The sequence below is a fragment of the Palaemon carinicauda genome, chromosome 45 (assembly GCF_036898095.1).
Source record: "Palaemon carinicauda isolate YSFRI2023 chromosome 45, ASM3689809v2, whole genome shotgun sequence".
In the NCBI taxonomy this organism is placed as follows: domain Eukaryota; kingdom Metazoa; phylum Arthropoda; class Malacostraca; order Decapoda; family Palaemonidae; genus Palaemon; species Palaemon carinicauda.
Window position 1 is genome coordinate 39,291,589 of NC_090769.1, and position 25,212 is coordinate 39,316,800.

The 25,212-nt window shown below is 46.4% G+C and overlaps 1 long non-coding RNA gene across 1 annotated transcript in view; it reads left to right on the top strand.

The window, feature by feature from the left end:
* Positions 1-2,394: 2,394 nt before the first annotated feature.
* The window catches only part of LOC137635005 (uncharacterized), a 48,986-nt gene continuing 26,168 nt past the window's right edge, over positions 2,395-25,212 (top strand). Inside the window, exons 1-2 of the long non-coding RNA XR_011042601.1 lie at positions 2,395-2,500; positions 4,430-4,540. This is a non-coding gene — a long non-coding RNA (uncharacterized lncRNA). The remainder of the gene's footprint in view (positions 2,501-4,429; positions 4,541-25,212) is intronic.

A 25,212-nucleotide genomic window follows, 5' to 3' on the forward strand; every position in this document is an offset into this window, starting at 1 on the left:
TTCAGGACAGATGAAAAAATTATTTAAGGGAATGTACTACAAGGGTAGAGGAAATTGTAAGAGATAGACAATCAGACAGAATAGAAGAAATGGACTTAATAATAAAAGAGGCCGCTGAAGAAAAAATGTCAAAAGTATACAAAAGGAAAGTACTTATTGAAGAAAAGGTACATGAACAACTCTAGTTGAATGATGAAAAAAGAAAGGGAATAAAGGAAAGGAAGATTTAAACAGAAAGAAAAGAAAGGAAGTCAATATAGATGTAAAAAAAAAAAACGTATTAGAGTAGAAATATGATCAAAAGAAGAGAGAAGTGCAAGAATTGATAAGGAGGGAAATTACTATACTTGAGAAAAAGGTAACAGAAGAATTAAAATAGATAAGAACAAAAAGCTCTGGGGAAACACTGACAGAATAAGAAACAGACAGAAAGCTCGTGGCAAGATAATACAACTTTATGGTGAGCAAGGAACTAAGCTAATTAATGAAGAAACAAAAGAATTAGACAAATACTTGAACAATATATATTTTAGGCCTAAGTATGAAAATAAACTAGACTTAGTTTGGAATGAAGGAAAAAGGATAGAATATGAAAATGAAATAGCGCACCAGGAAGATATCACATGAATAGATGGATATAATATCTCAGACATATTCAGAGAACCTTATGACCTTGTAATGGTAACAAAAGAAAAAAAAATGAAAAATCCAATAATCACAGTAGACAAAGTAAAGAATTGCCTTGGAAAACTAAAGGCAAAAAAAGTATCATGGCCGGATGGTCTTAAACCCGAGCTCTATAAGACACTAGGAAAAAGCAAAAATCTGTAAACCTTACAAGAATGTTACCAAATGAGTTGGACGAAAAAGAAAAACCAATTACGTGGAAGACGTCGAGAGCAAAGACGGTTGGAAAGAAAAGAAAGCCAATGGCAGAAGACCTAAGACCCATAGCTCTATTAAATATTTCGTATAAAATATTCATGATGATGGTTAAAGGCGAAATACAAAAACACCATAAGAATGAATGAGGAAGATAATGAGTGGCAAATATGATGTACAGGAGAGGGCGGGATAGAGGACATTATCATTATTATTATTATTATTATTATTATTATTATTATTATTATTATTATTATTATTATTATCTAAGCTACAACCCTAGTTAGAAAAGCAAGATGCTACAAGCCCTGGAGCCCCCAACAGGGAAAATAGCCCAGTGAGGAAAGGAAACAAGGAAAAATAAAATATTTTAAGAACAATGACATTTAAATAAATATTTCCTATATAAACTGAAAACTTTATATTACAATGCTGTGTAGAAGTGAGCTATAATATCAAGAAACCCCCTTATGGTAGCTGCTATAAACTTCAGTAAAGCTGTTGACTCTGTAAAAGGAGAGGTATTAATAGTAGTTTTAACCAAAATCATAAGGGCAATTGCAAATATCTGTCAATGAGATACTATGGTCATTGACTTAAGAGAAGATATAGAACAAGAAATGGAGGTTACGAGTGGAATAAAAATAGCTTTGGACAGGATCAACTTCACTTTTTAAACTATTTACGTATATAGTTGACAGGTCACAAACCTCAGGTATTTACTGAAAACGGTAAAATTAGCATCGATACGAATGATACACAGCGTTACCAACGGTACGGTGATATTACCAGCGATAGTAATGCTAGATATTTTCATACGTATTTTAAATATTTTTTCAATATAAGTTTTACACAATATATAAAAAGTAAAAAAAGGGTACAGAACCTAACAAACCCACCTAATCTAACCTATGAGTTCCCAGGTCACAAAACTCACATATGTACTGGGAATGTTAAAATAAGCAACGTTACCAATGATACACAGTGTTAACAACGTTACAAAGGCATTGCTAATGGTAGCAATGCTACGGTAATATTATCATGTATATTTTAATGAATTGTTCCATACACACTTAACACAATATATAAAAAAGGTAAAAAAACGGGTGTTGGTCACCCCTGCATATTCCCTATATAACATGTTTAGCCTCAGTGGGTAGGTGCCCACTGGGGACACAACCCGTTGATAACGTTAGCACTTTGGGTACTGTTGACTAGTATATGAACCTGTATGTAAATGCACATCCAGGTAAACTACAAAGATGGTAAAGTGCAAAGACCTCAGTATATAGTCTTTGGTAAAGTGTACAATGGAACTGTTGTCAGCGACAGTGTTTTTCATAACCATAGAAACATTTATTCACAGTCTTAAAATCATAATTTAGATATTTATTGCTGTTTATTGTTTTTTTTTAATTTTGTGAAAGATATAAAGGTATTTGTGCAATTTATGTTATTATAGAGATTTTTAAACAAATTCTTCTAAAGGAACTTCACTCAGACAGATCAGTGACTCGGTGCTGTCACAGTGAACGAATTCAACGATCCGAATAAGATGGCTGTCCCTAAGGCACAGAAAACTGACTTCAACTCTCCATGTTTTGTCAATCATTTGAAGGTATTTTGGTTTTATCTTAAAATTTTTCTTGTTTATATTATATGGACGAGTCGTGTAGATGCATTTTGTGAAATGATCGAGTGGTTAATAGTCAATTTATTGTGCAAATTATCAAGAAATATAAGTATTGAAGTCGAGCATTTACCTCTGAATTTACAATGGTTCCTTAATAATTCCAGCTCACACCTTTATACTGATTTGTATTTTTTCTTGCAAAAGTATCTGAAAGAGACCTAAATGCTATTGCACCTCATTGAAATGAGTGATTTTGGTGATTATTTAGGTATTATAGAATAACTCGGGAAAAACTTATGCATAGAAATTGGGTTATACATAGGAAAACTCCCATTTTCTTCGAATTTGATCTTTATTTCCATTGCAAATAAATATTTGATAATATATACCTTCATACTGTATATCTTAGGGGGGCCACCCAGTGGGAAATAGGGTATGTGGGTGGGGGAAATTTACTGGCGAATCGATAAATAATGGTAAAACTAACCTTTCCCTATCTATACATTATTCGGTAAATATATGGAACTTTAATTTCTAGCCAAATACATGAACCATATAGTTTTCCTACTCGCTATCTCGTGTTTTATACATTTCTGACAATGATTACGGGGGGCAAACCACCCGTTCATGAGTTATTGGACCCCTTATATTAAGACAATTATGGGGGACCCTAGTGGGAAACCGGGGTTTTGGGGGGTTTTTTAAACGAGTGATTTGCAGCAATAATAATGGTCAGAAATGCAAAATAAGCTCAAGATAACCAGTTGGAAAAATATATGGTTCATGTAAGTGGCTGAAAACAGGCCAACACGTAATAATTTGACAATTATGAGATTTGTAAAAGGGTACAGAACCTAACCAATCCATTTAACCTAACCTAGTAGTTCCAAGGTCACAACCTCTAGCCAGGGCAAGCCCCCCCCCCCCTGACCCCCCTTCCCAGGTCACAACCTCTAGCCAGGGCAAGCCCCCCTGACCCCCCTTCCCAGGTCACAACCGCTAGCCGGTTTAAAGTCGTACGTGTCTGCTCCCGTTTGTGCATTTGTGCATATCTTGTTGCGCGATAACGACTATATTTCCTGCGCACAAGCCCTCCTTCCCCTTTCTTTCTACCAATGGAATTACTCATGTTTATTCATTTGTAAATAGCTCCTCCTCCATTCCCCTATCATGTAGCAAAGTTTACCATATTTGGGCATGTATTTATGCTTGAGTGTGACATAGGCAATTCTCTGACACACCCCGTTTTCTTAGGACAACTCTTCAGTTCTTTTGCAGCTGTGTTACGTGTCATGTGTGCATTATGGAGCCCAAAGTAACAAAAGTGTAATGGCTGCTCTTATGGCAATTTCGATGTTATAGCCATGTTTCACGGTGATTATCTTGGTACTTCTGATGTAGTGAACAATTTTTTGAAAGCTCATTGTGGTATCCTTCAAAGGTTAAAGTGTCTCAAGTGCAATTCTGGTAAGGATTTATTTGTAATTTACTTTATCATAATGTAAGGATTTACAGTATATATTTTTTATTTGCTTTTAGTTTGTGACCTGGGAACTACTAGGTTATGTTAGGTGGTTCTTTTTAGGTTCTGTGGACTTTTACAAAACTCGAAAGTGTTGAATAATCACGTTTTGTCCTGTTTTCGCACAATCAAAGTCCCGAGTTTCCACCTGTATCTGTCAGGAAGGAGGGAGGCGCATCCATAACGTTGGGACATCTTATTTGCAGTGGAAATAAAGGTCAAATTCATTGAAAGAACAATATTTACTGTAGGAAAACTTTTTTTCTTATTAGAAATCTTGTGCCGCCGTGTTCTATAATTTTACCAATTTTTAATGTCAGTATGGTATGTGATGTCAATCCGTTATCTTGTTATTTTTACTATTATTTCATCAGTTTCTCTAATCTGCACAGGAAGAAAATTGTTTATTTCCTGAATGTGTCTTAGATATAAGGACAGAAGATCATCTATTGATAATTTAAAATGTATGTGCTATTTAAGATACCAGTAATTTTTCTTGTACGGTGAGTAGCTATTCTAGTTTTATATTTACGTAATAAGATTTGAAAGGTTTTAGTAGTTACTAAAGTCTTTAATAAGTAAAGGTTTTAGTAAAATTTTGGTAACAGGTTACTTGTATGAAACACTAAAAGGATACTTAGAGTTCTTGGCTGGTATTTTCCAAAACAACATTGTAGTCTAGAGTATTTCTGTCTATGACAGTTATATGGGTAAATCTCTATATATGTCATTCAGATTTATTTAGCTATTTGGTTAGGGAGAACATAGCAACTGGTAAATTTTGTTTAGGCTCTACCCAGCCATTTTTTGTATGGAAAATTGTAATTTTTTGGGGTGTGTGTATTATAGTGGCCACATGCATGTATGATAACGGTCAACTAAGATTATGGCAGTGTAAGGAGGATCACCGGGGGCCATTAGCCCCCCATTAAGTAAGTAGATTAGGTTAGGTGGGGAAGTCTAGGTTAGTTCTATGTATGCGGGAGGAACGGGATGCTGATATGCAAGGCTCCATTTTTTATTTTGTGTGTTCTTATGTTGTTATCCTCTGGAAAACTATTGTTTTCCTATTACCACTGCCCTACATACCCCAACAGTAATGGAGTTCCCCAGGTTGGAATCAGGTTTGTGGTTGTGGGAAATGAAAACTAGTGATGTGGCGAAGATGATAACAGGAAACTCAACATAACTAGAAAACTAAATACAGTAAAGATAATTTTTGTTTCATAACTGTAATACAATTCTACGCTATTTATAGGGGTATTCTTTTGGCGAAGCTGAAAGGATGAGCCATTAGAATTTAGCGAGGGTTAACTACCCATCCCGCTAGTAAGGGGGGGTAGGGGGATAGCTTGCTAACACTCTCGCTCACACACCTGTGACTGTGCTTCACTTTGCTTTTGGCTTGGATGATCAACGGAGGTTTCCGCTCCTCATCCTCGCATTTTTGGACTGCCATTAATCTGTTTGGCGTTTTCTTTTCAGTTTTTATGTGTGTGTGTTGACGTCTTCCCTGCGGATATGCGTACCTGACCTGGCCGCACTTGAGGTACCTTCATGTCCGCCGAGGACACTGATCCTCACAGCCTTTGCCCGATCTGTAGGGGTCAACAGTGAAGTGAGTTTAATAAGTGGTCTGACTCCCAGTTGGAAAGGTTTGTTCAACGACATAAGAAGTCTAAGCGGGATTCTTCTCCTTTGAAGGTTACTTTTAAGAAAAAGAAAACCAAGGCTGCTGCTTTCGCTTTCCCACCTACCTCCGAAGCTCCTGTTCGTTCGGCCTCCTCCGGGGGACCGTCGAGGAGTAGTGCAGGCCGCTTAACTTTTGGATAACCTCGGTCCTTGAGAGACGGTGTCTTTTCCCCTTGCGAAGTGACCACTCCTCTCCCCCGGGGGTTCTGTGTCACTTTCTCCTTTGTTACAGGCTTAGCCTTCCTTGGGTTTACCTGGGTGGCCCTCCAAGGAGGCGGTGTTGCCCGGTGCAGGTTTGCAGCCGCCTTTGACTTCGAAGATGGGTCCTCTGGCCCTTGTTGACGTTTTGGCGTCAGAGGACTCGTCTGGTGCCCTTCAGGCTAACTCTCCTGCTTCTTCCGCTGTAGCAGAAGATTGCGGTTTCCCCCTTGCTGAACATCCTTGGGGGGGGGGGTCGAGCAAGAAAAGCCATCGGCATCTCTCTCCTGTGAGTCTCTCTCCCTCCCGAGGGAGTTCATTCATAGAGACTCTCCTTTGGAGGACTGCTGTTGCTGATGATGGTCAGGTTGCTGATCCTTCAGCCCTTCGTGATTGTAGACTCCGCTGTTTCCGTCCACTTCTTCGCCTTGAAGGTATTCCTTCACAGTCGACGAAGAGAGTCCCCTTTGGCTCATCTGCCTTCTCCCCATAGCCCTCCTTGAAGGAGGAGCTTTCGCGTCTGTCTTCACCTGGTTCCCGACCTTTGCCTGCCTCCGGACCTTCTCCTGCCAACTCTGCTGCTTGTCACTGAACTTCGATTCGTAATTCTTCGCCGAAGGATTGCTAGCAATCCCCTTCGAAGGACGTTCGCCCTTCTAAATGCCACATCCCATCTCCTGATCATCGACCAGCTGCTCGTCAACCATCGTCTCACCGTCGACGAGCTCCTGCTCGTCTGTCTCCTGCTCAGTCTTCTGGTTCCCGTCATCCTACCGCTTGCCGATCGCCTGCTCGTCCCGAGGTTACTGACCATCGCTGACCAACATGTTGTTCCCAACGATGGGTTTCCTCCCTTCAGCACTCCCCGAAGCAACGCGTTGCGTCAGAACGGCATTTGCACGCTCACGTTCACACAGACCAACGCCTCGCATCGCATAAGGCGCCTACGGAGGTTCTTGTTTTAAGCGCTCGTTAGCCTTCGCCCAAGCATCAGTGTTCACTGCATCAACGCTTGCCTGCAGGTCAGCAATTGGTGCTGCACCATCGCTCTCAAAAGTGTCTGCTGTCTCTCACGGGTCAGCGTTCTCCTACGTGTTGACACTCACCAGTTCGTCAGCGATCGCCAGCGTTCATCAACACGTCAATGCCCACCAGTAAGCCGACGATGCCAGTTCGTCAGCATTCTCCCACTCTCGAACGCTCTCCACCGCATCAGCATTCACCATCATGGCAACACTTGCCAATGCATAGATGCTCGCCAACACGGAAACACCTTCCAACGCTTCAGCAACCTAGGGTTGTTCAACAGGCAGAGCCAGAGCCCAAGGCGAAAGACAACAGCCACTATCATCCTCCAACTTCCAAAAAGTTGCAGCAGGGCTCTAAGATCAAGGTAGGTGATTACAGAGGAGAGAAGCAAGAGCGGAAAGGTAGATCGTCGCCCCCCAGAACATCGTTCCTCTCTCCAAGGAAAAGTGAAATTCCTCTCCACAGGTCTCCGTCGACCCATTCCCCTCCCCGCAAACGCATATCAGCGTGACCGTCGGGGAAGGAGGAAAGGGGCAATTTAGGGGAATTCAAGATCCCGAAGTTAACACCTCCAAGCCAGACCCTAAGATTAGATCTTCAGCGCCAGACAAGAGTCCTCCAAGAGATCCTTCAGCTTCCTTCCTCTCAAGGAATTTTTCAGATAGTGCCAGCATTAGCAGACAGCCATGGTTCGGAGCTGTTGTCAGGGCAGTGAAGCACGCTTTTGGACCTTCCCTTTCAGCTCATTCCTCAGGAGGCCCTGAGAACCCTCCATGACCTTTGGTTTCAGTAGATGCATGGCAAGGGACCTCGGCTGTCTTTCCCCTGAAGAGAAAAAGAGGAGTTCCTGAGGTTACAACTTCATCAAGGATAAATCCGACACTAGTTAAGCCGTCAAGGGCAAGGTTGAAACTCTCCTGTTCTTCGTTCCACCATTCTCCTGGCTTTTTGTCACCGCTGCCAAGAGTATCGTGTGAGAAGTCCGTTCCAGACTCCCCCCTACCATCTTTTGAGGAGAACCTTCCCCTTGACAATAGTGTCACTTCAGAGTTTTCCAGGAAAGCCAAACCATCCAGGCCTTCAATGCGGGAAACCTACCTTCCTCCTTGTAAGGAGTCTAAGGACTTCAAGACATTGCCTAAGTCCTCTTCGAGGACCTTCGGACACGCAGTGTCGGTCAGGACAGTCAGCCATCCTAATCTTGATGACCCACACTGAGACGAGTTCCCGATGGTGGTAGACGGAGACTTCACTGCTAGCCTCGCTTCAGAAGGAGAACAGAAGGAGTCTGAACATGCCTTCTGGCACGGTCTGACTTTGATGAGGGCCCTCAATGGGTTGTCTGATCCAGAGTTGGCTCCTCTTTGGCACTCAAGTGCCCACTAAGTCCAGTGCAGCGTAGGGCTGAAGAGTGCCCAACGTAAGATTGCTTCTTAGCTCTCCGCGGTCTCCTCCTCCTTTCGATTAGGCTTATCCGTCAAGCTCCACCCACTTACTCGTGTCCAGAAGGGAAGGTATTTTGAGGTCTTGATCGAGCCCTAATCAGCTCTTCCTCTTCATCATTCCTTAGAGGAACTGACTAAGGGGGTCTCTCTAGAGAGATTTTCCGGCCGTCAGGTCATGTTCCCGGCGGCAAAGATATTTAACCAAGAAAAGGTCGCGGAGTATGCCATACAGGCTACGCACGGACAGAGGATATTTCCAAAGAAAGTACCAAGAAGGCAATTGAGACGTTCATCCTCTTAGGTACCCGAACTATTGAGTTCCTGGCCCACCAAGTGGTGAACTTGTGGGCCAACACCATCCTCAAACACAGGGACTCGGTATCTTAGAGCTCCATCACCAAGTCCCAAATGCTGAGATGGCAAGGCTCAGGAACTTCTCTCCGAAGGGTTCCTCTTAGTTGTAGACTAGGGACGTCGAGCAGGCTGCGGAAAGATGGAGTTCCTCCATAGGGCCCCAACATCCCGGCCTTACAGACCACCAGCTTCCCAGCCCGAGCCTAAAGCCTCGACAAACAAAGCGGCAGCAAAGAAACAGGTGTCAAAGAAGTCCTTTCCGACCATAGACAAGAAAGGCAATAAGTCTTTTCGAGGAGGGAGCGTCTGTGGCCGCAAACGCTAGGACAGGTAATCCCCCTGCTCGTCCACCAATAGGGAGATGCCTACAAGGTGCTGGGACAGGGGAAAGCAGCTCGGGGCCGATCCCTGGACAGTGTCCGTGATTCGTTCAGGTATTGCGTCCTGTTTATCTCATCTCTCCCTCCCCTGATCAAGGATCTAGTGACAAAACGGGTTGGCCCTTTGGGCCGAAGTTCAGACCTTGTTGGAGAAGGGCGTTCTCTAGGAGGTACACAACGAGTCCCTAGGCTTCCTCAGTTGACTCTTTCTTGTGAAAAGGACATCTGGAGGCTGGAGACCCGTCATCTACCTCTCGGCTCTGAACAAGTTTGTCCAACAGACTTTGTTTAGCATGGAGACAGCAGGAACAGTTAGACAAGTGGTAAGACCACATGACTTCATGTGCACACTGTACTTAAAGGACGCATACTTCCAGATCCCGATCCATCTGTCTTCAAGGAAGTATCTGAGATTCAGCCTAGACAACAAAAAATACCAGTTCAGGGTGCTGCTCCTAGCAGACTCGGTGGCAACCCTTCTTCAGCATCGAGACAAGCTTCTGAGGCTTTGCCAAGATCTAGGAATCATGGTAAACCTCGAGAAGTCCTCTCTGCTTCCCACTCAGAGACTGGTATACCTAGGGATAATTTTAGACACCAATTTTAAATATTAAACTTAGCCGGTGAATATATAATAGCTGACGTCTCCGACGGCTCGACAGATTCCAAAAACTCGCGAGCGATCGCCGTGAAGGTTGTGGGTGTGACCACCAGCGCCGACTATCGGCCAGATACCGCATATACTTGTAAACATCTCCAGTTCTTCTCTGTCGGTCTTGTCGACAAGTTGGTTCCACTCGCTTTATGACCTCGAGTTTTCTACCGAATTGGTGAAGTACTTGGTTTTGGTTTTATTGCTTTCGCCGTGTTGGATTATTCAATACTATCTTCAAAAGAAATGCTTTTGAAAGGAGAGGAAAAGTGCTTTTTTTTTTTTTTTTTTTATCTCTGGTTTTTCCATAGAGTAAAGATGGCCGACCCTTCCCTCAGTGTACGGAAGTGTGTTTAAGGCTTTTAGTAATTATTTTATCACGTTATAAATTATTGTTGATATTTATAGATTTTCCTCTATATATTTTATATCTCACCCGCCTTTATTAGGCCTCTTCGATTAGCTTTCCATTTATACTAAACATCAAGATAAATTTTATGTTTTGTTTATATGCGGCCCTTACCTATTCCTTGTAGGCGGTCCTAACTTGGAAAACGAAGTTAAACAATGTTGAGCCCATTCAACTTTTATTTTTGTTAAGTTTAAATCAATTGCTCTGTAAGAGTTATGAAATGAATATTTTTTAGAAAATATTTTAAGAAATATATTCTTTGAATAGTCTTCGTGCTGTTTTTTTTCAAAGATGAACTAACGTTTGGTTTATTTATGCTACGCAGTTTGCGCTCTATCGTTACGATAGAGAAAGAGAGTATCACGGTTTCACTTTGCAGAAAGAGTAAATCGATTTTGACGTTTTGTTCATTCTTCTTTCAAACTGAAGTGTTTTAGATACTAATTTAAAGGAACTTGTTAATTTTCAATTTCTTAGTCCTTTCAGTTTTTTCCTTTGGTCAAATAACCTGTTTATTGACGAAGGGTGAGTGGGCAATTCTCTTGTGTGTGACAAGAGAGAGAGAGAGAGACGGAGAGAGAGAGAGAGAAAGAGAGAACGATCCGATCTTTATTCTCGTCCCAAGTCTCTGTACAAGGAGTTTGGGAGCGAGTAACGTTGTTCTTGATTCAGTTTTTTACTCTCGTCCCAAGTCTCTGTACGGGGAGAGAGGATAAAACGTTTTTAGTTTTTATTCTCGTCCCAAGGCACTGTACGGTGAGAGATTGAAAACGTAGTCTTTAGTGAACTAGTGTTTAGTCTCCTCCCCAGTCACTGATCCTTTTTAACTTTATATATTTCCGTTTTATTCGATATATATGTATATGTTTATTGATTTTTGCATGTGTGTTTCATTTTGTACTAATGTGCTTACATTATACGACTCATTTCGCAATTATAACCTTTTGATGTAAGGGAGAATTGCGTTCTTCAGGTAGAAATCAGTTTTATTCATGCCTAATGTGAAATTATTGAAAAATACGATATCAGTGAAGTGCAAAAAACATGTTCTGTGTTGCGGAGGGTTTGTTTGTTTGTGCTTGTCGCTCCCCTAGTCCGAGACCTCTTTCAGGCTCCCCTGCACCAGGGAGAAGTAATGTCGTAGGACTTAAGGGGACGAGAGGCTTTAACCAACGTACAGACGTTCCCTCTTTGGTATCGGACGTTTCTCGTCAAGATCGCTCTTTCCATAAGACGGGTGAGACTGTGTTCTCCTCGTCATCCGAAGACTTTTCGCAAAAGAAACCTTGGCGCAAGGTTTCTAGACCCTTGAAGCGAAAGTCAGTCCCTTCAGGACAGGTCCAGCGTCCTGGCTGTAGCCATTGGGACAGCTCTGACCCTTTGCAGTCGTCGGAAGACTGTTCGCCTATTAAACGCAAGCGTAACACGGGGTCCGAGGGTCGCGGTAAAGGCAATGTTTTGCCAACACAGTTGTTACCGTCGTCTCGGCCCGTTCCGACTCCCGTTGATCCTAAATGGGTTGTCCTGCAGGACATGCAGACTAAGCTTGCCTCCCTTATGGAGAAGTATGACGTTGAGCAGGTTCACGATGAACCTTCGCTTTCGAGTCGCCGTTACGCTAAACGAGACTCTGGCCGTCAGCCGCCCAAACGAGCATTTACTCGTCCGTTTGACGTTAGTGCTGACGTTTCTTGTACTTTGAAACGTGATGTCAGTAGTTTTTCACGTCGGTCACGTGACATGGATCCTCCCTCGCTGCAGTCTCGTGTTGACTTTCAGCCGCTGCCGCAGTATCGTGTTGACGTTCAGCCGCTGCTGCAGTCTCGTGTTGACGTTCAGCCGCTGCCGCCGCAGCCCCGACCTGACGTTCGCCGACCGGCTCAGTTGCCTCGACTTGACGTTGAGCGTCAATCACCGCAGTCGAAGGTTGTTTTGCCTGCTCAGTCTATGCAGTCAAGGCAGTTCCGACGTGACGTCGAGCGTCAATCAACTTCAGTTGTTGTTGTTGGTCAGTCACAAGGATTTCAGTCCTTTCAGCAGCGGCGTGACGTCGCTTCCTCTACTGCTACTGCTGCTCCTTTGCTTGTTGACATTGCCTGTCTAGCGTTGCCGCCGCGGCAGGTCTCTCCTTTTCATGAGACTCGGCAATTGTCGGACGAGGTTCCTTCAGATGAGGAAGTTGCTGATCCTCCTCCTACTGATATTCCTTTGGGGACTTTGTCAGACGGAGAGGAGCCTAAAGCTGCTCAGCCCTCTATGGACTTTAAAAAAATCATGCTGATTTTTAAGGATCTTTTTCCGGACCATTTTGTAACTGCTGCTCCTCGTTCGCCTTCGTCAGAGTTTACGCTAGGCCTAGCTACTTCGAAGCCGTCGTTTTCTAAGCTAGTGCTCTCTCGCTCTTCAAAGAGAGCTTTACGTTTGCTAGGCGACTGGTTGATCACCAGGAGGAGTTTGGGGGAGACAGCCTTTGCTTTCCCTCCTTTTAAACTGGCTTCTAGAGCGAGCGTCTGGTATGACACGGGAGAAGTTCTCGGCTTGGGAGTTCCTGCCTCTGCCCAGGGAGACTTCTCAAGCCTCATAGACTCTCCCCGTCGCCTGGCCATGAGACGCTCCAAGATTTTATGGTCGGCTTCAGAGCTAGACCATCTCCTGTTAGGAGTTTTTCGAGTGTTTGAAGTTTTTATTTGTTGGATTGGTCCCTGGGAGCCTTAAGTAAGAAGGTCTCTCCAGCTGTCAATGTATTGCTGTACAATTATGTCATGCATGAACAAGGCTATCAGGGATGGCTCCAATGATCTGACAGCCACGTTCACTGCAGGAACAAGGCTTTCAGGGATGGCTCCAATGATCTGGCAGCCACGTTCACTGCAGGAGTACTTAAGATGTAAGTGCGCTCAATGTGTTCATTGTCAAGACAAACTTCACGAGGAAGACTACCAAATCTGTCTTGGCAGCAGTAAGGGAAGGCGACTGGATGGTCTCTCTCGACCTTCAGGATGCATACTTCCACATCCCGATTCATCCAAACTTTCAACAACATCTGAGGTTTGTGGATGGGAAAGTAATGTACCAATGTTGAGCACTGTACTTCGGCCTCATTCCTGCTCCTCTTGTTTTTACAAGGCCCTTGCAAAATGTAGCAAGCTTTCTACATTTTTTGAGGATTCAGAGCCTCCCTTTATTTTGACGACTGGCTAATCAGGGCGTCGTCATTATATCGCTGTCTGGAGAGCCTCTAATGGACATTAGACCTAACCAAGGAGCTAGGTCTCATAGTGAACGTAGAGAAGTCGTAACTTACAGTACCCCATCCCAGACTATTCTTTATTTGGGAATGGAGATACAGTGTCTGATTTTTCGGGCTTTTTCGTCTCCCACAAGAATGGAACAAGCTCTGTTAAAAGTCCTTCACTTGCAAGAGAAAAACAGTTGCTCTGTAAGAGTTTGAACTAGCCTCGTGGGAACTCTTTCATCGCTAGAGTAGTTTATCTCTCTGGGGAGACTCAACCTATGCCCTCTCCAATTTCACCTAAACCATTGGATCAAGGAGAAGGGCTTAGAGAGTATCTCTTTCCCAATCTCCAACTCAGTCTAGACATGTCTGACTTGGTGGGACAGCAACATCAGACTTCGAGAAGGTCTTTCTCTTGCGATCAAGAACCCAAACCATGTGTTGTATTCAGATGCATCGGATTTGGGTTAGGGAGCTCCACTGGACAGTCTGGAATGCTCGGGTCTTTGATCCACGGATCAGAAGGAACTCCATTTAAGGCAAGTAACATCTCTCCTTTGGCGAGATTTGTGCAAGGAAAAATGAATGTCTTGGCGGACTGCCTCAGCAGAAGAGGACAAGTCATCTCCATGGAGTGGACGTTGCATAAGACTGTGTGCGAGAAGCTATGGATGACATGGGGTCAACCCACCATGGATCTTTTTGCGACTTCTCTGACAAAGAGGCTCTCGACTTACTGCTTTCCAGTTCCAGATCCAGAGGCAGCCCACATAGACGCTTTCCTGCTGGACTGGTCTCACCTGGACGTTTATGCCTTTCCACCTTTCAAGATCCTAAACAAGGTGCTGCAGAAGTTCACCTCTCACGAAGGGACCAGGTTGACATTGGTTGCTCCACTCTGGCCCGCGAGAGAGTGGTTCACAGAGGTACTTCTATGGCTGGTAGACGTTCCAAGAAGTCTGCCGTTACGGATGGATCTCTTGCGACAGCCTCACGTAAAGAGATTTTATCAAAGCCTCCCCACGCTTCGTCTAACTGCCTTCAGACTATCGAAAGACTCTCTTGAGCTCGAGGGTTTTCGAAGGAGGCAGCTAGAGCGATCGCGAGGGCTAGAAGATCCTCTACCATCAGGATCTATCAGTCGAAATGGGAGGTATTTAGAGACTGGTGCAAGTCCTCCTCTATTTCCTCTTCCAAGTGCCTCTGTAGCGCAGATTGTGAATTTTCTGCCTTATCTGAGAAACGGTCGCTCCCTCTCTGCATCCACCATTAAAGGCTACAGAAGCATGTTAGCTTCTGTTTTCAGGCATAAGGGTTTGGATCTTTCTAATAACAAAGATCTCCAAGACCTGCTTAAGTCTTTCGAGACTTCCAAGGAGCGTCATATTTCGACTCCTGCTTGGAACTTGGACGTGGTCCTACAGTTCCTTATGTCAGACAGGTTTGAACCATTAAATTCAGCCTCCCTGAAGGATCTTACCCTCAAGACACTTTTTTTTGGTGAGCTTGGCTTCGGCTAAAAGGGTTAGTGAGATACATGCTTTTAGCAAGAACATCGGTTTCTCCGCTAATAAAGCAGTATGCGCTCTACAACTTGGTTTTTTTTGGCCAAGAATGAACTTCTGTCTCGTCCTTGGCCTAAATCATTTGAAATCCCCAGTCTTTCTGAGATTTTGGGGAATGAAGTTGAAAGAGTGCTGTGCCCCGTTAGAGCTCTTAATTTTTGTTTATCCAGAACTAAACCGCGACGAGGTTGTTCAGAGGCTTTATGGTGCTCCGTTAAAAAGCCCTCTTTGCCTATGTCTAAGAATGCGTGGTCTTATTTTATTAGACTTTTGATTCGGGAGGCACACTCTCAATTAAGTGAGAAGGATCATAATTTACTTAAAGTCAAGGCTCATGAAGTTAGAGCGATAGCAACTTCTGTAGCGTTTAAGCAAAATAGACCCATTAAAAGTATTATGGACGCGACCTTTTGGAGAGGCAAGTCGGTTTTCGCTTTATATTACTTGAAAGATGTCCAGACTCTTTATGAGGACTGCTACACACTGGGACCATTCGTAGCAGCGAGTGCAGTAGTGGGTGAAGGCTCTACCACTACATTCCCTTAATCCCAATATCCTTTTAATCTACTCTTGAAATTTTTAATCTTATTTTGGGTTGTACGGGAGACTAAGAAGTCTTTCGCAATCTTTTTGATTTGGCGGGTGGTCAAAATATTGTTTCTTGAGAGCGCCCAGATTAAGGGTATTGATGAGGTCCTGTTATAGGGGTGTTCACCCTGGTTATAGCAGATCCTGGGAGTCTTTCGGCATCCTAAGAGGATCGCTGGGCTTCATGAGGATAGCGGACTAATGAGGCAGAGTAATAATCAGAGTCTGCTTCCTTACCAGGTACCTATACTTAAGTCTGTTTTTTGAATAATTGTCAAAAACTCTTGAGCATATACGCCTTTATTGTATTAATACTGGTCTCTACCCACCACCATGGGTGTGAATCAGCTATTATATATTCACCGGCTAAGTTTAATATTTAAAAATGATATTTTGATTATAAAATAAATTTTTGAATATACTTACCCAGTGAATATATAAATTAAAGGCCCTCCCTTCCTCCCCGATAGAGACCTAGGGGACTGAGAAGAACTGGAGATGTTTACAAGTATATGCGGTATCTGGCCGATAGTCGGCGCTGGTGGTCACACCCGCAACCTTCACGGCGATCGCTCGCGAGTTTTTGGAATCTGTCGAGCCGTCGGAGACGTCAGCTATTATATATTCACCGGGTAAGTATATTCAAAAATTTATTTTATAATCAAAATATCATTTTCCACAAAGCCTTCCCATCAGGCTACAGGATAACGAGGCTAAGAAAGGTCGCAAGACACTTTCTCAGATGAGAAGAGCTCCCAGCCCAGAAGTGGCAATGTATCCTCGGACACCTTTTATCCCTGCCCCGTCTAGTTTCCAATTGCCGACTCAGGATTCGATCTCTTCAGTGGCGACTAAAGTCTATTTGGAATCAGGCCTTCTATTCCCCTGACTTTCTGATCCCCATGGGACCAGAGGAACGGACGTACCTCAAGTGGTGGGTGACAGACGAGAACCTGTGGAAGGGTGTAGATCTTCTTGTCCTCCCCCCGAATTTGATGCTGTTTTCCGACGCATCAAAAGAAGGGTGTGGGCCCCATGTGCTGCACCACACGACCTTCACATAAATCTCTTAGAGATGAAGGCTGTCTCTGTGGCCCTTAAACAGTTTCATCAGTTCCTGACGGACCACTCAGTAGTGGTGATGAGCAACAATACCTCATTAGTGGCTTACATCAACAAAGAAGGAGGGATTTTTTTGCAGCTCCCATCCCATCTAGCTGTAGAGATACTGAGATGGGCCAAAGTCCACTCATTGCCACTATCAGCCCACTCTATTCCAGGCAAAAGGAACGTGCTCGCCGACAATCAGACCAGAGCACCTCAAGATAGTCGTTACCGAATGGTCCTTGGATCATCTAGTAACCAACAAAGTCCTGACTTTGTGTGGTTCTCCGACGGTGAATCTGTTCGCAACGGCCCTAAACTTCAGGCTTCCACTGTACTGCTCCCCAGTCCCAGACACCAAGGCTCTGGCAAGATGCATTCCAACAACGGTGGGACAACTTCAGCGTTTACGCCTTTCCCCCCTTTTTATCTGATGAGAAGGGTTCTCAGTAAGGTCAGAATATCGGTTAACCTGTCAATGACTCTCATAGCTCCGCTATGGCATCGTGTGGAATGGTTTCTGGATCTTCTGCAGCTTCTGATGTAGCCCCAAAAGAGCACTCCCTCCATGACACGTTCTACGTCAACATCCATCGCAAAGCAACAGCTTTGCTATGACTTCATGTCTGGAGACTATCCAGCATCTCCTCACTCAGAGAGGATTTTTGCAACAAATTGCAAAGAGGATGTCTTGGATACCTGCAGAAGTCCTCAGCAGTAGTCTACCAGGCAAAGTGGAACATCTTTTGTGGTTGGTGTCCTGGAAGGGGTATTTCTCCACTCGATGCCACTATTCCAGCAATAGCGGAGTCCCTTGTGTATTTGCATGAGGAAATGGGCCTTTCATTTTTGGCAATGAAAGGCTATCGCTCAGCCTTGAGCCTCGTCTTCAAACTGAAAGGAATGGACATTTCGTTACTAGAACTTTCCTTACTCTTACGGAGTTATTAACTTACCTGTCCTCAGTCTGAAGTGAGACCTCCTCTCGGTACGTGGCTCGAGTTCTCCGGTCTCTAAAGAGGCCTCCCTATGAACCATTATGCCAGGCAACAGATCGCCACCTCACTTGGAATATGGTGTTTCTACTCCCGTTGGCCTTGGCCAATCAAGTTAGTGAACTTCATGGTCTCTTACAACTCCCCATTCAAGGAGATGGGGGAGAGGTAATTCAGCTTCGTCCCTGAGTTTGTTACAAAGACTCAGAATCTAGGGGTGTTGGATCCTAGCTTTGACTTCTTCCGGATAACGAGTCTCCTCCCCATAACTGATGATCGAGATCAGCTGTTACTGTGCCCAGTTAGGAGTTGAGGCTTTACATCAAGAGAACAGCAGCAGCCTGCCCTCGGGTGTCTTCGCTTTTCGTCAGCACCGGGAGGGAGAAATAGAGGAGGATCACCAAGAACACTTATCTCTACATGGATTCACAGTGTCATCGATTACGTTGTGAGTCCAGATCCTCCAACACGTCGACCCAGAGCTCATGATGTCAGGTGCATAGCCTTGTCCCTAGCCTTCAAAAGGAATTTTTTAGTGACACAGGTTCTACAAGCAGGGGTGTGGAAGCACCAGATGACTTTAACAGCCCATTACCTGCAAGATGGGACCCGCAAGAGGTCCTGTGGTGGCTGCACATCAGGTGGTTTAGTACCTCAAGCTCCTTATTGGACAAGTAGCAGAAGGTTGAGGGTACTGTTAACCAGTTTTAGTTTATGTGAGTGAAAAGGAGTGAGTGGCTCACTTCTTTTCTTCATCCTCCCTCTCATCTCCATCCTCCCCACTCTTGGGAAAAACAGCATCCTGGGTTCTCAGCACGCTCTCCAGCTCGTCAGCACTCACCTGCGCACCAGGATACTCCGGTTTGCCCGCTCACCTGCTCACCAGCGCTCTCCTGAGCAGCGCTTTCGTGTCCGCCAGTGCTTTCCTGCGCGGCAGTGCTTTCGTGTGCGCTAGTGCTATCCTGCACACAAGTTCTCTCCAACGCTCCAATACTCTCCTGTGCACTCACGCAAGAGGCAAAAAGAACGAAAGGGAAATTTTTTTTTTTGACAGATTGGTTGGGACGTCCACCCTTCCTAATGGGTGAGTCACCCCTAAATAAATAGTGTAGGTTTGTATTCCAGTTACGGAATAAATGACAAAATCATAGATAATTTGCCTTTTTCCTAATGATGCAAACCTTCAGCTATCTATACAAACTTACCCACCAGCCCTATTCCCCTTGAAGTACTACCTCCAAGCAAAGTGAGCCAAATCACCGGTGTGTGAGCGGGAGCAAGCTACCCTTTCCTACCTCCCGCTAACTAGTGGGATGGGTAGTTAACCCTCACTAAAATTTTAATGGCTCGTCCTTTCAGTTTCAGCAAAAGTAATACCCCAATAAATAGCTAAAGGTTTGTATTGTTAGGAAAAATACAAATTATCTACAAATTTGTCATTTTCAGTTATCGCCGAAATAATACTATGTATGAAGGATTGTAAGTAGGTCAAGGACAATGGCTCCTCAACATCCGGATCTCAGCATTGATAATGTTTCTTTAACTTTGTATGACTTGTTTAAAATTTTAGGTGTGATTCTTGACTGCAAATTTACTTTTGAGAAACACATTAGGTCTGTGGCTTCTTCAATTACACAAAAAATTGGCTTATTGAGAAAATCTTTTAAGATTTTTTGGGATCAATCTATTCTGCAAAAGATTTTTAATTCTTTCATTCTACCTTGTTTCGAGTATTGTTCTCCAGTCTGGTCTTCCGCTGCTAATTCTCATTTGTTCCGTAACTGATATACAAACCACGCTATTTAATGGGGGTTATTACTTACGGCGTAGCTGAAATGACGAGCCATTAGAATTTTAAAGAGGGTTTACTACCCCACCGCTAGTTAGCGGGGGGTTAGGGAGGGTAGCTTGCTACCCCCCCCCCCCCTCACACACACCTGTGCTTGAGCTCACTTTGCTCTCGGCTCGGGTGGTAGTCGGACGTGTCCGCTCACACCCTCGCCTCTCTGACAGCCATTAGTGCATTTTTGCTTTCTCTTCTACAGGTGTCTGTGAAGTTGGCCTCTGCTATCATGCGCAAGTGTCCTAGATTACCCGACCGCCCTTGTGGTACGTTTATGTCGGCGGTTGAGACGGACCCTCACACCCTTTGTCTTTATTGTAGGGGCCAGCGGTGTGATAGAACTAATAAGTGCTGAGTGTAGGGAGTGGTCTACCTCCCAGCGGGAGAGTTTTTCTCGGCGACGGAAGAAGTCCAAGCGGGATATTTCTCCTTCAAAGGTTTCTTTGAAAGGAGAAATTCCCAAGGACTCTTCTTCCGTTGCCCAAACCTCCTCCGAAGCTCCCGCTCGATCGGTTTCTTCCGAGAGACCGTCGAGGGGTAGCGTAGGCCATAGTACTGTTTCCTAACCTCGGGGTTCGGGAGAGGGCGTTGCCTCCCATAGCCAGGCAGCTCCCCCTCCTCCCCCGGAGGAGGATTTAAATATTAATGTAAGCAATAATGATTTTTTTCAGCTTTGGTCTTCCTTAGGGCTCGAGGGTTCGCCCTCCAAGGAAGCCTTGTTTTACATGATCCGGTTGGGTGCCGCTGTCAAACAATCGCCATCTTTGGCAGAGGTTGATCCTCGGTCTATCGTCGACGGTGTGGTGGCAGAGGCTTCCGATGCGGTATCTCCGACCTCTGCAACTGATCAACCTGCTGTAGCTGAAGGCTTAGTTTCTCCCTCTGCTCAACCTTCGAGGGAGGAACTAAGTCCAACAGTCTTCCCTGCTGGTGATTCTCCCCCTCGGGGGAGTTCACTCACAAAGACTCCTCTTCGGAGGACTGCTGACGGTCAGCTCGCTGACCCAACGGCCCCCAGAGGGCGCATTCGGCGTAAAGCTCGCCTTCCTCTTCGCCGGAGAGGCCTTCCTTCACCTCACAAGGGTGTGAGGAGGCGCCTCTTCGGTTCATCATTATCGCCGCAGTCCTCATAAGAGGAGCCTCATCATCGATCCCCAACTGTTCCTGCTACAACCCTGGACCTCTCTGCGGATCGTTCGCGATCCCCTTTGGTGGAAGGTCGTCCTTACAAAGGACACGTCGACCTTCCACCCGTCAGACCTGCTGACCTGCCATCGCCGTTCCTGGCTGCTGATGCTCTGTGCGCGACCACCCATCCTGTTTTTGTAAGACAGGCAACGGTCCCTTCGGGGCATCAAGGGCGTATGCTCAAATTGGCGCTTACGTCCCTTACGCGCCAGCGCTTACGTCCCTTACGCGCCAGCGCTTACGTCCCTTACGCGCCAGCGCTCTTCTGCTGCCGACGATTCTGACAAAGTGCGTCAGCGCTCACCTGCGCGCCAGCGCTCACCGTTGGCGGACATTCCTGCTAAAGCGCGCCAGTGCTCACCTGCGCGTCAGCGCTCAGCTGCGTGCCTTCAACCTTCTGCGCGCCATCGTTCTCCTGCGCACCAACGATCTCCTGCGCACCCACGATCTCCTGCGCACCCACGATCTTCCGATCTGGGCGCAGTAGGGAAGTTGAATACTTCCCCTGTTCTTCACCTGCACGCCATCTCTCGCCAGCACACATTCGCGCGCAGTCACCCACTCGCGCCCATGAGGATGCGCGCCCACGCCCATCTCCCCAGCCTGATGTGCGCATACATGCGCGCCCGCGCGCAAGGGATGTCTCCTGCGCACGCGCGCCCAACGGTATCATCGCCCGCACGGGCTCTTCATCCTGCGCACCCTTTGCTGTCACCGGCACGCGCTCCTACGCGCCATCGCTTGCCCGCGCGCGAACCTGGTATTTCCCATTGCGCGAGCGCCAATACCATACCATGCGCGACGCTGCAGGACAACGCGCGTCAAAGTCGCCATCGCCAACACACACAAAGACACACACACACACACACCCGCAAGCGCAGAACAGCGCGCTCGCCGGCAGGGGGGAAGGTTCCAGAAAGGTCCAGGGACATTTCTTCTCCATCATCATCTTCTTTTCAGGCGAACCCCCTTTGGTAACTCCTCCCAGGGATCGGTCGATCCCTTTCCCTCCAGAGGGAGTATCTGACAGCGCAGCCGTCAGCCAGCAGCCTTGGTTTGGGACACTGGTCAGAGCGGTTGTGCAGCAGGCGTTTAAGCCTGTTCTCTCTGGCCTGGGCCACAAATCCTAGGCAGCTTCTACTCCCCTGAAGAGGAAAAGAGGAGTTTCTAACGTGGTTACTTCTCCGAGGGTAAAGCTGACTCCTCGTAAGTCTTTGAGGCAGGCCTCCTCTCCACCCCAGACTTTTTCTCCCTCCCCTTCGGACGAAGACTTCCCGTCCTCAGGGAAGTCACGTGAGTTGAGGCGTTCCCCCATCGCACCAATGAGGGAAATCCCACCTCGCGCTGAAAAGTCTTCTCGGGTAAGAGTGGAGAAGAGCATGCCTCCGTCATTGTTGGAGTCTTGCATCCCTCCCAGGAGGGAGTCGAAGGACTCCAAGACTGTACCAAAGTCTTCATCAAGACTTAGACCGGAGCCAGCCAGTCATTCGGAGAACGTCCGCGAGTCCCCCCAAGAAGAGCCTTTGGGGACAGGAGACTTCGCTGTTAGTCCTTCAGGAGGAGAGCTGCAGGACTCAGAACATGCGTTCTGGCAGGTTCTGACCCTCATGAGGACTCTCAATGGATTTGCTGACCCAGAGATTCCTCCTCGTGAAGGCAAAGACACGGTCTTGGACCGAGTCTTTGGGACTCAAAAACCCTCTAAGGCCAGTGCGGCTTTGCCCTGGTTTCAAGGGGGTCAAGAGTGCTAGGGACAAGATCGAAGTCCAGCTCTCCGAGCTTGCCTCCTCCAGCCGTTCCAGCGCCGGCAACAAGCTCCTCCCACCTCCTCGTGTACAACAGAGGAGGTACTTTGACATCGTAGAGGAGACTTGTTTGGCTCTTCCCCTTCACCATTCATTGGAAGAGCTTACTAAGGGAGTCCCTCTTGAGAGACACTCCAACCGGCAGGTCTCATTCTTGGCGACTGAGATCCTTAGCCAGGAGAAGGTGGCGAAGTGTGCCATGCAGGCCACGTCGTGGCTGGACATCTGGCTAGGGACCTTAGGTATCCTGATACGTTTAGAGGATTTATCCAAAGAACGTACCGGGAAGGCTATGGAGACCTTTTTACTCTCAGGCACTTGCACGATCGAGTTTCTAGCCCACCAAGTCTCGAACTTGTGGGCTAACACCTTATTGAAACGTCGAGATGCGGTGTCTGAGAGATTCCATCAAAAGGTCCCCAACACCGAGATCAGCAGGCTCAGACATTCTTCCATGATGGGGACGAACTTGTTTGAGCCTAGGGATGTGGAGCAAGGCGCTGAGAGGTGGAGGAAGTCGAACCAAGACTCCCTCCTACATAGGGCTCTGACATCTAAGCCCTATAAACCTCCAGCACCCCAGCAGTCATGCCCTACCAAGACCACGAAACCGGCAGCAGCAGCGAAGACGACGGTGTCTAAGCCTTTTCATGTCGAGGACAAGAAGGGCAAGAAGTCCTCCAGGGGAGGGAAGAATCCTAGAGGGAGCGGCCGAGGCCGCAAACGCTAGGAGTGGCAGTCCCCCTGCATGTCCACCAGTGGGGGGATGCCTACAAAGTTGCGCAAACAGGTGGCAGCAACTGGGGGCCGATTCCTGGACGATTTCCGTAATTAGTCAGGGATATCGCGTCCCGTTCACAACATCTCTACCTCCCCTGACAGCGAATCCAGTGTCATTGAACTCCCTTGCCATGGGATCAGCAAGGGGGGCAAGCCCTTCGGGCAGAAGTCCAGACCATGTTGAAGAAGGGCGCTCTCCAAGAGGTCCTCGACGGGTCTCCAGGCTTCTTCAGTCGACTCTTTCTTGTCAAGAAGGCGTCTGGAGGCTGGAGACCAGTCATCGACCTCTCAGCTCTGAACAAATTTGTCAAGCAAACTCCGTTCAGCATGGAGAGCGCAGACACGGTCAGACTTGCAGTGAGACCGCAAGACTTCATGTGTACACTGGATCTGAAGGACGCGTACTTCCAGATCCCAGTCCATCCGTCTTCAAGGAAGTATTTAAGATTCAGCTTAGACAACAAGGTTTACCAGTTCAAGGTGCTGTGTTTTGGTCTCTCCTCAGCACCACAAGTTTTCACCAGTGTTTTCACCCTAATATCGTCGTGGGCACACAGGATCGGCATCCGTCTCCTCCGTTATCTGGACGACTGGCTGATCCTAGCAGACTCGGAGTCATCCCTCCTTCAACACAGAGACAAACTTCTGGGACTTTGCCAAGATCTGGGATCGTGGTAAATCTCGAGAAGTCCTCTCTGCTTCCCACTCAAAGACTGGTATATCTAGGCATGATCATAGACACCAATCTCCACAAAGCCTTCCCATCAGACGACAGGATAGCAAGACTGAGGAGGGTCGCAAGCCCTTTCCTCAGACGAGAAGAACTTCCAGCCCAATCGTGGTTACGTCTCCTCGGTCACCTCTCATCTTTGGCTCGTCTAGTTCCCAACGTTCGCCTCAGGATGAGATCTCTCCAGTGGCAACTCAAGTCCCGGTGGAATCAGGGTTACGATTCCCCGGACGTCATGATCCCTATGGGACCTGCGGAACGGACGGACCTCCAGTGGTGGGTGTCAGACGAGAACCTACGAAGAGGAGTGGATCTTCTCGTCCTCCCCCCGAATTTGATGCTGTTTTCGGACGCCTCAAAGAAAGGGTGGGGGTCCCACGTTCTCTACCACAGGACCTCAGGCCTGTGGTCAGAATCAGAAAAGTGCCTCCATATAAATCTTCTTGAGATGAAGTCCGTCTTCCTGGCCCTTCAACAGTTCCAACAATACCTGGCGGGTCACTCTGTGGTGGTGATGAGCGACAACACCACAGTAGTGGCTTACATCAACAAGCAAGGAGGTACCTTTTCGAAGCAGCTATCCCATCTTGCAGTAGAGATACTGAGATGGACCAAAGTCCACTCAATTCCACTATCGGCACGTTTCATTCCAGGCTAGAGGAATGTGCTCGCCTACAATCTGAGCAGAGCGTCTCAGATAGTGAGTACCAAGTGGTCTTTGGATCATCTAGTAGCCAACAAAGTCCTGACTTTGTGGGGTTCCCCGACTGTGGATCTGTTCACGACAGCGTTAAACTTCAAGCTTCCGCTGTACTGCTCCCCAGTCCCGGACCCCAAGGCGCTCTGGCAAGATGCCTTCCAACAATGGTGGGACAACATCGACGTGTACGCCTTTCCCCCGTTCTGTCTGATGAGGAAGGTGCTCAACAAGACCAGAATATTGGTCAATCTATCAATGACCCTCATAGCTCCGGTATGGCATCACGCGGAATGGTTTCCGGACCTTCTGCAACTCCTAACGGAACTTCCGAGAGAACTCCCTCCGCGACACGAGCTACTCAGACAACCACATGTCAACATCTTCCACAAAGCCGTAGCTTCGCTACGACTTCACGCCTGGAGACTATCCAGCATCTCCTTGCTGAGAGAGGATTTTTGCAACAAGTTGCGATTAGGATGT